The following is a 14,864-nucleotide window of genomic DNA, read 5'->3' as shown; positions in this document are numbered from 1 at the left end:
CAGACAGACAAAAAAGCAAGCTAGTGAGCTAAACAAGCTCTTTGACACCTGAAACCAGCTGTTCCCCTTTTAAATACCTACCTAATGAAGAAATATGATTATGAAGACGTTTTAGCTAGTTACCAATACCGATAGATACTTCTTCAGGTCTACTAGTGATAGTACTCACCTACTTAGCGTTTCATTTTACCAAACTAAAGAACAGGAGACCGAAACAATATTCTCGACTTTCTCAAGAATTTTCTTGCTTGACTTGTGATTTTCATTCTCGTCATCGTCGTCATCGTTGTTGATGTAGTTTTTGTCACTTATTATAATAGTTGTTGCTGTCATTGTGTTTTGTAATGCATTTTGATTTTGTTGTTGTATTTTTGGTTATTGATGTTGTTATTGTTGTTGTTTTATAATCCTATATTCTTTTGTGTTGTTTTTGTTGGTTTTGTTGGTGGTTTTGTTGTGGCTGTTTTTGAAAAAAAATTTTTTATTTCTTTTTTATTTTTACTTATTGAATGAATTTTTGCTTGATTGGGTCCGCCTCGATACAGTGTTTCTGAGTCAGAATCGAGTAGTTTACAGTTGAAATTCTATCCGTTTGTCTATCTGTCTGTCTGTCTCTCCCTCTGTCTCTCTCATTCCCATTCTATCGATGATACATATGTGTATGTATGTATGTATGTGTATGTTTGTATGTATATATGTGCATGTGCATGTGTGTGTCTGTGTATATATGTGCAAGTATATATAGAGGCATGTGTGTATCTACATATATATTTATATATATATATATGTCTATATATGTGTGTGTGAGTGTGTGTCTAGACATCGATATATGTATATATATATATATATATATATATGCATGTATATATATGTATATATATATACACACATATATACGTATACACATATATGGATACACACACACACACATATATACATATATGGATATATATGCATATGTATGTGTATATATATACACATATATATATACACACACACACATATATATATATATATATATATATATATATATATATATATATATATATATATATATATATATATACATATATATATAAGTATAACCCTACACATACAAACATACTAAATAACACACCAATTCAAGCATTCATTTATAAAGAACAAAAAAAAAAAAAAACACATACAATTGTTTCTTAGCTGAATTTTTTTTTTCTCTATTCTAATTTAAAGGATTTTTCTCAACATTTGTTGATTTGGAAAAATATTTTCATTTTTGTTTTTTTTTTTATTTTTCAACTTAACAACAAAAAATTTGGACCATGCAAAAACAAACCCAACAAAACAAAAATGAAGAAAAACAAGAAAAAGAAAAAGCACGAAGAAGTAAAGAAATAGGATCGACTGAAGACTTGTTATGTGTTATTTGAAATGACCAAAAATTTTGCTAAATCTTTCCAATTATGTTTCATTATTCTTTTGAGTCAGTACTAATCGTCTGCTTGTTTGCATTTTGGAGAATTCATTATGTGATGTCTTATGTGCTTATGAAAAACATTGTAACATTGTGGTTTAAAATTGTTTGCAAAAACCAGGATTCTGAATGGAAAAATAAAGGTAAAGAATATCGATGTTTTTATTATAAAAGTACAGAGGAACGTGTGCTTTTACGTCTGTGTGTCACTGTGTGTGTGTGTGTGTGTAGGTGTTTTTTGTTTGTAATGCTGCCACCACTTGATGAACCAATGTTGGTTTGTTTATGTTCCTGTAACTTAGCAGCCTGGCAAAAAAAACCCCAAAAAACTGATAAAATAAACACAAGATTTTACACACACAAAAACGAGTACTGAGTTACTTAGGTTCATCTGGTCAACTAAACTCTTCAGGGCAGCGCTCCAGTATGGCCAGAGTTCAATGACTGAAACAAGTAGAAGTTACAAGATGGTATCAAAAGTTCCCGGACTAGTTATGTTTAACCAAAAAATAACTTATTTACCTAGGTTTTATCATCATCTCTTTTGAAATAGTCCCCTTGCACAGCAATACACCAATCCCAGTATTCCTGTCCCCTTTGGAATCTGGCCTGGAGGTAGTTTTCTGTAAGCAAGTCGAGAACCTTCTGCAATTCATTCTATAGGGTGTCCACAAAGACTAGGTACATGGAGTAACCAAAATCATAACATAAACAATTAAATATAAGAAATAATAATTTCTTAAAGTATGTGTTAATCTCCATGTGGGTACATGGAGTAAACAAAATCATAACATAAACAATTAAATATAAGAAATAATAATTTCTTAAAGTATGTGTTAATCTCCATGTGGGTACATGGAGTAAACAAAATCATAACATAAACAATTAAATATAAGAAATAATAATTTCTTTAAGTATGTGTTAATCCCCATGTACCCAGACTTTGTGGACAGCCTGTAGATCTAGACAATGGTGTTAAAACGGCAACTTTTGAGCTGTATTTTTATCTTGGGAGAAGAGATGGAAGTCCACAGGTGCTAAATCTGGTAAATAAGGTGGGTTTGAAAGCAATACTATGTTGCTTTTGGAAAGAAACTTTTGAGATAGGTGAGCTCAATGACAAAGCCAATTCTTTATACTCCACAGATCCTCTCACTTTCGCCGAATGTCCTCAAATGCTTCAAAACTTTGCAGTAGAACTCTCAATTGATGGTCTGGCCCTAGGGGACAAATTCTCGATGCACAATACCAAATTTCTGGGTGTGATGCTTGTAGCATGCCTTCCAGATTGCTCATTGTCTTCCAGAGATGTTCTTCCACTTTTGAAGCACCTGTGTCACTTGAAACATTGCATACGACCCATTGCATCATCGTTGTAAGCTTGCTGAAGCATGCTCGATGTCTCTGTAGTAAACTTTGCAAGTTTAACACAAAATTTCACGTAGGCTCTTTGTTCCTGAGCATGACAAAATCACAGACTACAGCATACATGTGATCACAAAAACACAAATTCCACAACTTGCAAAGTAAACAGTGATGTCATTCAGCACACTTCCTCATGAAGATCACTGCTAGCTCTCGCTGCGCACACGACCGTGTGCTGCCATCTGATGGCACACTACAAAAGTAGTCCAGGAACCTTTTGATACCAGCTCATAAGAGAGAAGAGACCAGAGCAGAGCAGGTTTCTTGCAGTAGAGGGACCACATGGCTACTTGCATTTTAAAATAAAAGATCAGTGGAGGCATAGTGATTATGGTGGAGTGAGAAGGAGATCAAATGAGTGGTAATGAGGCATTAGGATGGACCCTCAGTGTGTATGAGCTGAATAGAAGTAAATGAGTGGGGTCCGAAGTGGGAGCATGAAGGTTACTTTTTAAGAGATCCCTGGGGTACTTCGAAAGGTGAATCTTAAAATATGTATGTTTCAATGTTTAATATTTGCACAAAAATATATGAGAAACTATTGCTTAACTAGTTTTGTTAACCGTTTTTGCGTTTTCCTCTTTTACTCAGGAGGGAAACCAGTGGCCTATCATCTGTTAAAGAGCTTCACAGATCGATGAGAGTGAAGGAAGATGTCTTCAAACAGAAAACCTGGCCAAAATGCTTGTGAAACAGTGGACTCAACTAAAGATACCAAATTACCGAGTGATGGTGTTAAATTAGGTGATAGATAAAGTCATTCACCCAAGTGAACCATAGTGGGTTTTAAATGCAAAATGCAAAGAGCCGGAATAAATACCACAAGGCATCTATCGGGTCCCTAGCATTCAGATTACTCTGCCAAATGTTATGCCTACATATTAACATTGCTTTGAATTAATCATGCATTATCTCCTAGCTTCATCCTCGTCATCATCATCCTCATCATAGTCATCATCATCATTGTCATCACCATGACCATCACCATTATCAACATTGTTATCATCATCATCATCATTGTTAACATCATAATCACCATCATTATCATTGTTATCATCATCGTCCTTATTTAATATCTGTCTTCCATGTTGGTATGGGTTGGATGGGTTGACAGGAGCTGGCAAACCAGAGAATTGCACCAGGCTCTGTTTGTTTGTTTTAAGCATTGTTTCTATGACTTGATGTCCTTCCTAACATCAACCAATTGCTAATTTATCAGAATTACATTCTGGCTTTGGTGTGAGAGGTTGGATCTGACCAGTTTAAACATAAAACTGGAAAGATATTTGGGTCAGATATGGCCAGTTTAAATGCTAAAGAGTTATTTTGGTACATTTTTGTTTGACCCCCAAAATATTAAAAGGCAAATTTGATCTCAGTGGGATTTGAACTCAGAGCATAGAGAGTTAGAGTAAATACCACAGTCTTTAAAAAGTAACAGAAACAGCAATGAAACACATTGGCTTTCTTTTGTCTGTAAGTGTAAAAATAAAATGGAATGGCTACAGCAGGGGACCTTTTGAAATATGCTACAAAAAGAAGCTAAATCGCTATCTTAAAGCCTGAAATTTTGGGGGAAGGGAGTAGTTGATTACATCAAACCCAGTGAGAAGCTGGTACGTATTTCATTGACCTTGAAAGGATAAAAGGCTAAGTCAACCTTAGCAGAATTTGAAGTCAGTAGGTAAAAACAGACAAAATACTTAGCAGCATTTTGTCCGGCATTCTAATGCTTCTGCTAGCTCACCATTTTAATAATAATAATAATAGTAGTAGTAGTAGTAGTAGTACGTGGAACAAATAGGGGCTGCAATAAGGGTGGAGCATTTGCAGAAAACAGCACTGCTTGGAACTGCTTGAATACTCCGGAAGGTGCTTGAAAAATAAGAGGTGTTACTTTAGTTCACTGGTAGTGAGCAGCTGACACTATAGTACATCTCCAGTGTTAGAAGTTGTGCAAAGGCACTGATGATGATAATAATAATAATAATAAGAAGAAGAAGAATCCTTAAATAACCCTTATTCAGTGACCTTTTGAGTGGGATGGGCTACTTGACCTGACAGTTCTAAGTGGGCCCCACCTACAAGGTCATGTGCTGTTTGTCTTGATATGAGATAACCATGTTGTGTATATATGGTTGTGATGCATGTGCCTGGTGCACCCTTATCAGACGTGTAGTCATGATAGGTATACTGAGCTTCATATATTTGTACCCCATATATTTGATGGCATGCACTGCTCTCTCACTCAATAATAATAATAATAATAATAATAATAATAATTGTAATGATAATGATTCTTTCTACTATAGGCACAAAGCCTGAAATTGAGGGACGGGGCTAGTTGATCACATTGACCCCTCCTCCCCAGTGTGGAATTGATATTTATTTCATCAATCCTGAAAGCATGAAAGGCAAAGTTGACCTCAACAGAATTTGAAATCATAATGTAATAACAGGCAAAATGCTGCAAAACATTTTGCCTGGTGTGCTAACAGTTTTTCTAGCTTGCCACCTTAACAACAACAAAACCAATATTTACAACAATAATGATGATGATGATTTCTACTATATTAAATGTTAGAAATTATTAAGTTACTTATTTTTTTTTTTTTGATACAGTGTAGGTCTTTAGTTATCAATATCAAAAAATTAAATGACATGTTAGTTTTGTTTGATTCTTTCAAGATATCAAAAAGTAATTAGATTCTCAAATAAGATATATCTGTAACCTCAAGTAATACAGACTTATTTTGTAGAGCCATGCTTGTTTTGATATTGTTCTTGAACTGCTTTCAGATTATTTTTAAGGGACTAAACCCAATGACCCAACTAATTCTAGTATAATCACATTACACTTGTTACCCTCAACATTTTCGTGGGTCCTAACCCGAAAGGAATGCGTGCATGTTGAATGTCTGGCATTCTGAATATGCACGATATTGTCATATCTTTTAAATGGTAACCAGAACAAGATAAGAAGGCATAGCATATGTTATGAACCTTTGTAGATTGTTGTAAATGGGGTAAGGAGCAGGTGGGGTGGGGGGGTTAAATCACTTCAGAGGGAACAGATGCTAGTAAGAAGAAGATGATAGAGAAGAGAGGTAGGAGGAAGAAAAAAAAAAAAGAAATTGTAAGAAGAAAAATAATGGAAAAAATCAGCAATGTTGTTGTTGGTTGTGTCCCAAACTGAAACCTAATCTATGAAACCTTGACCTTGATTCATGATCAAGTCACTCCAGATATGACCATTCTTTCAATTTGTGTATCTAGTATTACAGGAGAATGTGATTTTGAAGAAGATTTGGCTGCTATTAGGTTACCCCATTAATGTAGTTGTTTAGTTGGGGGTCAGCCTTGATCTACCAAAGACTTTATAGCCATGACTATCCTGTACCCTTGGAAATCTAACTCTTTGTTGGTCAATACAACCTTCCTATTTGGATATTGTAGACTGTAATTTAAAGAAATTTGACTGGTATTTCCATGATCTGATTTTAGAATCTGGTGGAAAAAGAAAGACAAAGCATAGATTGATAGTGTAGCAAGATCCTAGCTGAGATTTGAACTAAAATTCTGTGATGCCTCCAGTTTAGAATCATGAATTAAAATATTCCCATAAAAAGGAAAGGATCACCATATGATAAGACTGTGTATGTAAATATGGCTTGACTAATAAGCGCTGGGTGAATTATTAAGCCTGAGGCTGCAATCTTTGAAGGAAGTAAGTGAGTTTGCCTGTCAAATAATTTGGTCAAAGGTTCTAGAAGGATGATTAACAGCTGTAAAAAGACTGGCAAAGTCAGATTAACTGGAGAGCTGCTAATCCATCAAAGGGAATCTATATCTCTTGTCTCAATGAGTTACTCAGTCTCCTCCTCTTTCTCTTTTAAGTAATATGCTTATGTCACACCTGCCAAATGGTACTCATCTTAACTTATCAATGTCAAGCAACACATATCAATTATATGCAGTGACTTCAATTCTTTGCCCTACTTTCACAACAGCTTGCAAGTTTTATACAGAAGCTTCCTTAGCATTGTTTTCATTGAAACTTGTTCCATTATTAATTGAATGTTCTTTATGTTCTGAGTTCAAATTCTGCCAAGGTCGACTTTGCCTTTCATCTTTTCGGAGTCGATAAATTAAGTATCAGTTGCGTTCTGGGGTTGATCTACTCGACTGGCCCTTCCCCCAGAATTTCAGATCTTGTGCATAGAATAGAAAAGATTATTTACTGAATGTTCATTTGTATATGATGATACAGGGGTGGTTTGCTGTACTTGATAAGACATGTCAAGTTAAGTAAACATCAGTGCCATCCACACATACAGGCCTGTCCTTTTAGGTGCCACTTAAAAAGCACCTGTGCTGGTGCTGTGTTAATGCACCCATGGCAATACTGCATAAATGCACATGTTTCGGGGGCATGTACATAGTATCCAGTACACTCTGTTAAGTGGTTGGTGTTAGGAAGGGTATCTAGCTATAGAAGCCATGCCTCAACAGACAACTGGAGTCTGGATAGCTCCCGGCTAGCCAGTTCCATCTCAAACTGTCCAACCCATGCTAGCATGGAAAGCAGATGTTAAATGATGATGGTACAGGGTAACCTTTTAATATTTAGATTACTCTGTCAAGTGTAATGCTTATTTATTCACATCATATTGAATTAATCATGCATTATCTTCTAGCTTCAAGGTTTTGATGTGCTTGCTTATTTTTAAAATGACATTGTAGAATAGGTCTGAGAAGCTGGATCTGACTGGTTAGAACATAAAACAGGTAGAATATTTAGACCAGAAATGGCCTGTTTAAATGCTAAAAGGTTAGTAAAATATTTGGTTACTCAAACTTAAATGTGGTCATTGTCTACATGATAACCTACATTTCATTGTGAACAGTAAGAAAAATCTATGACTGACCATCATACTAAAACAGTAAGCCTGCAATCTAGTGCTTGCTGGAGGTGAGGAAATAAATAAAAAAAATGAGGTTTAATATTAAGGAATTTGATGTATTGGTCTCTGAATAATCTTCATGCGAGTTATATGATTTATTTGAATAATGTAAATAATATGATTCTGAAGGCGCGTGGTTTAGTGGTTAAGGTGTCAGCATCATGATCGTAAGATTGTGGTTTCAATTCCTGGACCGGGCGATGCGTTGTGTTCCTGAGCAAAGCACTTCATTTCACGTTGCTCCAGTCCATTCAGCTGGCAGAAATGAGTAACGCTGTGATGGAACACATGCGCCATTGAAACCGGGAAACCGGGCCCATGAGCCTGGCTAGGCTTTAAATGTGCGCATTTATTTTTTTTATTAAATAATATGATTACTGTGAATTATCAGAAGATCTCTTCCTTGCTCATGTTTCATCAGCCAAGATCTTCCAAGTTCAATGAAAGTAGTGAAGATCCAAGTGAAGGGGTCTATTCTCCGTATGCATCTGTAAGCTGGTGGGGAATACACCTAGAGGAGATCACCTATCCTTTGAGCAAGTGTCCATAGAGCACTTACCCACTTCATGATCATAATGATGATCATCATCTCCATCATCATCACTATTACCATTGTCATTGTCTTGTTATTGTCGTCATCATCATCATCATCATCATCATTATCATCATCATTGTCGATATAATCATCACCACGCACAAACACAACATATATTTATTTAGTTCTGTCTATTGAATCTATTCACAAAGCTTTGGTTTGCCCAGGGGTTAGAGTAGATCTCTTGCCTAGGGAGTCGCATAGCAGGACTGAACTTGAGACCACATGGTTAGGAAGCTTGCTTCCTAACCACAGCCAAACTTCAAAATGAAATTGTTCTTATGATTTCACCTGGGGCTAAGCAGCACAAATGGTAAAGTATAATAGGAGGCGTTGTTGGAACATCAGCAAGGAATTTAAACAAAATTCTTTGAATTTTGCTTAAATTCCTGGGTATTCTATAAATGCTCGTCTTTTATTATCCATAGAGAACAAGGTACTAGTCAAGTTCAAATTTGGCAAAATATATTTGCAATGTGTAGATACGTTATTGTCTGGATTCTCTCTATTCTGCATGCAACTCTTAAATGATTAAAAAACAAATGATTAAAGAAAAATTCTTAATGAAATACACAATTACATGCTAATTAAAGATCATGTAAAAGAACCAACTGTAATGAAAAATGGTGCATGAGATGCAAATAAAGGATTTAATGATATAAATCAAGTTAGCAATAAAAGAATCGATAAAAATTGGAAGTTGTTAACAGAAGGTAAGGTACATGTTAACCCAAATTTAAAGAGACTGAGGTTATATTTTGCAGTAGTGGGTGGGGAATTGAACAGAGAATTTATTCCATAATTCACATTCACAGAAAAATGCTTTCTGCATGGAATTTCTTTGCATGTCTTTGAAATATTAAAAAAACATGATTTGTCAATTAAGGCATGTGTGTTCTTTGAAGATGAGTAGCTTAGTTGTTAGGGCATTCGGCTCACAATCTTCAGGTTATGAGTTTGATTCCCAGCTTTGATTCCACTGTGTCTTTGAGCAAAATACTTTATTTCACATTACTCCTGTCCACTCAACTGGTAAAAACAAGTTGTACCTGCAATTCAAAGGGTCATCCTTTTCACATTCTGTCTTGTTGAATCTCTCTCAGAACTACATTAAGGTTATATATGTCTGTGACATGTTCTACCACTTGCATGTTAAGTTCATGAGCAGGCAGTTCTGTTGACTGGATCAACAGGAACACATGTCATTGTAACCAAAGGAGTGCAAATTAGTTAGTAGTTAGTCATGTGTGTTTTGATGAGGAATTCCTAGACTGTAGCGATAAAAGAAAATGAAGCTCTTGTGAATAATTACTGTCAAAGTAACTTTTAAAAGAGACCAACTTGTCGTTATCTGTCAAAGAGAGGGTAATTAAATTGATGAAAAGAGCTCATTGATAACCAGACTAATTCAGTTCAAGAACAGACAGTATTTTTTTACTTGTTTCAGTCATTTGACTACAGCCATGCTGGAGCACTGCCTTGAAGAGTTTCAGTCAAACAAATCAACCCCAGGACATTTTTTTTGATAGCCTAGTACTTATTCTATTGGAATATTTTGCTGAACCACTAAGTTACAGGGATATAAACACACCAACATCGTTTGTCAAGTGGTGAGGTGAGGAGACAAACACAGACATGAAGACAAGAACACACACACACACATACATACACAACATGCTTTTTCAGTTTGTCTACCAAATCCACTCACAAGGCTTTGGTTGGCTTGAGGCTATAGCAGAAGAGACTTGCCCATGGTGCCACACAGTGGGACCGAACCAGAACCATGTGGTTGGGAAGCAAGCTTTTTACCACACAGCCATGCTGAAGATAGTCTCATTGCTCTCCCCTCGACTCAAAGAGGTTCTTGCTGATGATACTACCATAATTGTAGAACTTGTCTCAAACTGTCACTATCCTTTGGCATGTTATATCCTAGCGGCACCACTAGTCCAATGAATTTTGAAAATTTTCCTTAATTCTCAACCTGTAAAAATTATTATTATTATTAATAATAATGATTTCACATTTGGCACAATGCCAGCAATTTAGGGGGGAAGTGGATAAGTTGATTACATCAACCCTAGTGTTCAATTGGTTCTTTCTTTACTGACCCCCAAAAAGGATGAAAGGCAAAGTCAATTTTGGAGGAATTTGAATTCAAAATATAAGGATGGATGAAATGGTACTAAACATTTTGCCTGGCACAATAATGGTTCTGCCAGCTCACCGCCTTACTACTACTACTACTACGACTACCACCACTACCACTACTACTACTACTACTACTACTAATTATAATAATAATCCTTTCTTATTTCTTTATTTCTTTATTGCCTACAAGGGGCTAAATATAGAGGGGACAGACGAAGGGATTAAGTCGATTACATCCACCCCAGTGCGTAACTGGTACTTTATTTATCGACCCCGGAAAGGATGAAAGGCAAAGTCGACCTCGGCGGAATTTGAACTCAAAACTTAACTGCAGACAAAATACTGCTAAGCATTTCGCCCGGCGTGCTAACGTTTCTACCAGCTCACCGCTTTTCTACTAAATGTACAAGGCCTGACATTTTGGGGGAGGGGACCAGTGGATTACATTGACTGTAGTATGCAACTGGTACTTAATTTATCGACCTTGGAAGGATGAAAGGCAAAGTTGACCTTGGTGGAATTTGAACTCAGAATGTAAAGTGTGCTAAAGATTCTGCCAGCTTGACACTTTACTAATAATAACAAAAGTGATAATTCTTTTTACTATAGGTACAAGGCCTGAAATTTGGGAGGATGAAGACTAGTTGATTACATCGACCCCAGAGCTCGACTGGTACTTATTTTATTGACCCTGAAAGACAAAAGCAAAACTCAACCTTGGCGGAATTTGAACTGAGAACGTGAAGAAGGACGAAATGCCACTAAGCTTTTTGTTTGGCATGTTATACATTCTGCAGGCTCACCACATTAGTAATAGTAATAATGACAAAGATGATGATGAGAAGAAGAAGAAGAAGAAGAAGAGGAAGAGGAAGAAGAAGAAGAAGAAGAAGAAGAAGAAGAAGAAGAAGAAGAAGAAGAAGAAGAATGGCAAGATTATACCTACTTACAAAGGAAGGTGGAAGAGGGTTAATATCAGCAGAAGATTGCGTTGAGTTAGCTAGAGTAGATATAGATTCCTATGTAGGTAATAGTGAAGAAAGCTTATTACAAGCTGCTAGAGTCACAGCAAGACATAAGGAAACCAAAAGGCCAAACGAAGTTAAAAACAAAAAAAAACAAAAATCAAAATTTAACTTACTGGTAGGAGAAGGCGCTTTGCATGGTAGATTCCCAAAGATAGCTGCAACAAATAGTAGCAGTGAGATATTAGCCATATCTCATTTCTGGTTGCAGAAAAGAAGGCTGAAAAGAGAGACAGAAAGTTCGTTTGTAGCAGCACAAAATCAAGCGTTAAGGACTAATAGAATACAAGCCAAGATAGAGAAAAACCAAGTAGATTCCCAATGTAGGTTATGCAAATCAAAAAAGGAAAGTGTTACTCATATAGTAAGGGAATTTGCATGCTGGCATAGAAAGAATACAAGAAAAGACATGACAACTTAGGGCGAGTAATCCACTGGGTATTATGTAGAAAGCTAGGATTTGACCATACTGATAAATGGTGTGAACATGAATCTAGTAAAGTACTAGAAAGTAAGAACTATAACATGTTGTGGGGGGACTTTAACATTCAGACTGACAGACTAATAGAAGCTAGAAGACCTGATTTAGAAGTAGTAGACAAACAGAATAGAAAGTGCCAGATAATTAATTTTTCACTCCCACATGATGAAAAAATTAATTTGAGAGGTATAGAAAAAATAACAGAGCAACAGGACCTAGCCATTGAATTACAGAAACTATGGAAAGTGTGGATAAAATGTATCTCAGCAGTTATAGGTACACTGGGGACTATCCCTACAGATTTGAACAGCTGAATATAGGAAATAGGCATAAAACCCAGTTTAGTACAGCTGCAGAAAACAGTGTTATTAGGGACAGCTAGGATATTTTAGAGGGTTTTTGGCATCTGAGGTTAGTTACTTGTTGTAGCCCGATGTTAGAAAGTTTTCTTTTCCAACTGTCTAATCTGTTGTGTGTATATGAATAATAATAATAATAATGATAATAATAATAATAATAATAATCATACAAGAGCATTCAGGGAGTGCAAACCTCCACCAAGGCAACACCAACGTCCTGTCAACGGTTAGCCAGAGATGATTTTAAAATGAGAATATCTGAAATAAACTCAATTGCTCTCACAAACGAGAATACTAAAAATGAACCTGACCACTCTCAAAAATTAAGTAAAGAAACAGGAAAAATGATCCACAATCCTTGTCTCAAAATCTAATCAGTTTGTGCCAATCATGAGGTCAAACATCCCTGAAAGTTTCATCTGAATCCATCCAGCGGTTCTTGAGATATCTTGTCCATGGGCAGACAAACAAACAGACAAACACAACTGGAAACTATACCTCTGCCTTTGCTAAGGCAGAGGTAATAATAATAATAATAATAATAATCATAATAATAATAATAATAATAATCCAGACACAAGGTCAGAAATTTAATGGGAGGGAATTAGTTGCTTACATCGACCCCAGTGCTCAACTGGTACTTATGTTCATCGACATCAACAGGATAAGAGGCAAGTCGACTTTGGCAGTAATTGGTTACAAATTTTGGCACGAGAGCAGGAATTATGGGGAGAAGTTAAGTTTATTACATCGATCCCCATTGTTCAACTGGTACTTATTTTATCAACCCTGAAAGGATGAAAGGCAAAGTTGACCTTGGCAGAATTTGAACTCAGAATGTAAAGATGGATGAAATGCCGCTAAGCATTGTGCCCTAAGCATTTAACAATTGTGCCAGCATACTTGCATTAGTAGTAGTAGTAGTAGTAGTAGTAGTAGTAATAATAATAAGAATAATAATCCTTTCTACTATAGGCACAGGGTCTGAAATTTGGGGAAGAGGGACGGTTGATTACATTGATGCCACTGTTTTACGGGTACTTAATTTACTGACCCCAAAAGGATGAATGGTAAAGTTGGCCTTAGCGGAATTTGAACTCAGAACGTAGTGATGGGCGAAATACCACTAAGCATTTCACATGGCATACTAATGATTCTGCCAGCTCACTGCCTCGATAATAGTAATAATAATAATAATAATAATAATGATAATAATGATAATAATAATAATAATGATAATAATAATAATAATAATAATAATAGTAAAATTGATAATAATAATGATATGAAGACGATAACCAAGGTCACCTTTCTATGAGGAATGGATATTGTCATTTAATTGCCCTAGGAATCATTTTAAACCAGAAGCCATTTTATTGAACTGCTCCTGATAAAAAAAAAAATAAGGCTCCCCACTACCACCATCAGCACCACATGAGTTAAATTCTGAAACAACTACATCCGACTCTAATTGTTCAGACGTCAATGCATAAATGAAAACAATAAGAAACTGCTGTGCGAAGTCTTGTATAGAGTCATATTGTATTTGCATAACACGGCAGAGAAGTAACACAAACACAATATGATAAAGAGTAGTATGTACCGCGAACAAAACATTTGAGAAGCAAATATGCTCACTAACTCACACAGCACACATATTCGTGATATTCATATACGCGTACGTAGGCAGACACGGATACACATATATGCAGTTGTACACATAAGCTTATACAAACAAACAAACAAACACATACGCATGCATATTCTTCTTAACAGGCAGACTAAAAAGTAAGAGAAAACGAAGTGAGGAAACTAATTGAGAAAACACATGAAATCTTGAATCTTGCAGTAAAACACGAAACGGTCGCGGGTAATGATAAAACAAAACCAAAAAAACAACAACAGCAATAACAACAGCGACAACAGCAAAAATAATGAGGAGCATAATAATAATAATAATATGAGAAATTTGTACAAACAAATATGCATCAGAAGGAGCAAGAATGCTTCATAACTAAAATTTCAAAAACTGAAGAACAATGCAGAACGACAGAAGAGAGAAATGATCTCTTCTTATAAAAAAAAGAAAAGAAAATACCTCACCCCCCCCACCCTTCCTCAGTAAAACTGAATATCTAGTCATAAATTTGAGAAAACTCCTTATTTACATAATACCATTTTTTTGGGGTGGGGGGTCGACATGATAGGTACCAGTTGAGTACTGGGGCTTGATATAATGGATTTAGCCCCTACTCTGAAATTGCTGGCTTTGTGCCAAAATTTCGACCCCTTATTTTAAGGGTAAATAAGGCAGTGAGCTGGCAGAACCATTAGCATTCTGGGTAAAATGCTAGATGACAATTTGTTAGCGTTGGCATTCTGGGTTCAAATTCCACTGACGTTGACTTTGG

General features: G+C 35.9%; 1 long non-coding RNA gene across 1 annotated transcript in view; it reads right to left on the bottom strand.

Annotated features, from left to right (window-relative positions):
• LOC128247690 (uncharacterized) overlaps nucleotides 1-14,864 on the bottom strand; it is a 225,475-nt gene that overhangs the window by 133,834 nt on the left and 76,777 nt on the right. The window contains exon 2 of the long non-coding RNA XR_016241647.1: nucleotides 11,730-11,833. This is a non-coding gene — a long non-coding RNA (uncharacterized LOC128247690). The remainder of the gene's footprint in view (nucleotides 1-11,729; nucleotides 11,834-14,864) is intronic.

The sequence above is a fragment of the Octopus bimaculoides genome, chromosome 4, assembly GCF_046866305.1.
Source record: "Octopus bimaculoides isolate indiv1 chromosome 4, ASM4686630v1, whole genome shotgun sequence".
NCBI classification, from domain to species: domain Eukaryota; kingdom Metazoa; phylum Mollusca; class Cephalopoda; order Octopoda; family Octopodidae; genus Octopus; species Octopus bimaculoides.
The sequence above is the reverse complement of the archived record's forward strand: the minus strand, read 5'-3'. Positions and strand labels throughout refer to the sequence as shown.